The sequence below is a fragment of the Haplochromis burtoni genome, unplaced genomic scaffold, assembly GCF_018398535.1.
Source record: "Haplochromis burtoni strain Fernald_Lab_line unplaced genomic scaffold, NCSU_Asbu1 Contig_505, whole genome shotgun sequence".
Classification (NCBI taxonomy): Eukaryota; Metazoa; Chordata; class Actinopteri; order Cichliformes; family Cichlidae; genus Haplochromis; species Haplochromis burtoni.
The window spans coordinates 303,203-304,997 of record NW_024582866.1 but is presented as its reverse complement, the minus strand read 5'-3'; positions in this window follow the sequence as shown (position 1 = coordinate 304,997).

The window sequence follows — 1,795 nt, the reverse complement described above, 5'->3', positions numbered from 1 at the left end:
ATAAGAGGAGCCTGCAGTCCACACACACACACACATACACACACACACACACACACACACACACACACACAAAAGAAAACTCCGCACTTAAACAGCCTAAAACAAAAAAAACAAAAACCCCATAGGCACTCCCCATCCACCCCCCACCCCCGCATAAAGCCCTTCTGAGATGAAGTACTGGCGTCCCTCTCGGCCTTCGACACCTCCCTCCACAGAGTGTCCAATTCAATCAGAAAAAAAGCACTAGGCTTCACTCTGTGCTCAAACAAACTGTTGAATAGGAAAAAAATCAATATACAGTCTCAGAACATTAAAGAATCTTTTACAGAAGAAGCTTAACTCATGCAGCTCTATTACAAACTATTCAGCTCAGAGTTTATAAACACGGACACCAGTAGAAAAGACCTTCAGGTGTCCGTTATATTTCACAAGAAGTTCAGCTGGATACCGAAGTTCCATTTTTTTTCTCCCACAGTATCTTCAACACCTCGCTGAACTCACGTCGTTGCTGCCTCACCTCCGGTGTATAATCCGGAGAGATGAGCACCTTATGGCCCTGGTATTCCAGCGCTCGGTCTCTTCGCAGCTGTAGAATGAGTTCTTTTTCCCGATAAAAGTGGATTCGTGCAATAATTGGTCTTGGTGCTGCGCCTGCCGCCGGTGGAGGTCTCAGCAAGCGGCGTGCTCGGTCGACAATAACCGGGGATTTAAGATGATCCTCCCCCGACGAGTCTAGGGATCAAATCTTGAATAAATTCAGCCGGTCTGGGTCCCTCTGCTTTCTCAGGGATGCCAATGATCATAATGTTGTTTCGGCGCGATCGACCCTACAAGTCATCCACTTTTAATGTCAGTGCTTTATTCCTGCTCTCCAAGTTGGAGACCACTTTCTCCAAGCGGGACCGGCGATTTTCCTGATCTAGAGCCTGCTCTTCCATGGATTTCACTTTCTCCAGCAGGTCTCTTTGGTATTCCTGTACTGCATGAAGAGTATGCTCCAAATTGTCAAACCTTTCGTTTATGTGACGGAGAATTTTGTCGGAGATCTTCTCCCATAATAGCCAATGCGAACAGTAGGGTTCAGCGTTGGCCGAAGTCATAATTAGTGATGAAGAGTTAATCTGTTTACCAGCTTTTCTGGGCATCTTTTGTTGTATACGGTATAAGCTTCAATTGTTGGCTTGTTTTGCGAAGAGAAAAATGAATTAGGAGACCGTAAAAATACGTTTGGCACGGAGGAGCGTCAGGGAACGCGTCTATTCCATGTGCTGCTCCGGAAGTCGGCCAGACTTACTGTACTTATAAACTACGGACATCACACGAATATAGTGACGTGAGACTAAACACATGATCACATTTTGTGTAAATCAGAGTTTCTTTTAAATCAGCTGTACAGGAGTGTCTGCTGTGTTGAACAGGAAACAGGAAGTGTTGAGCTGAAATATGATCAGGATGATTCTGGGCTCAAGTGCGTCGCAGGTTCACGCTCTGACAGCTCTAACAGACTAGCATCCAGAGCAGATGATCTGAAGCGTGTGCTGTGGGTGCAGATGACCCCTGACCCCAGCGACAGGGGTGATTACATAACAGTTTCATGTTGTGAGACGATAAACGGGCTTCTTCATAAACATCATGTTCAGGTTTTCAGTTTCTTTTCTCCTGAAAAGAAACTGAAAACCTGAACATGATGTTTCAGGTTTTCAGTTTCTTTTCTCCTGAAAAGAAACTGAAAACCTGAACATGATGTTTCAGGTTTTCAGTTTCTTTTCTCCTGAATAGTAACGGAAACATTTCT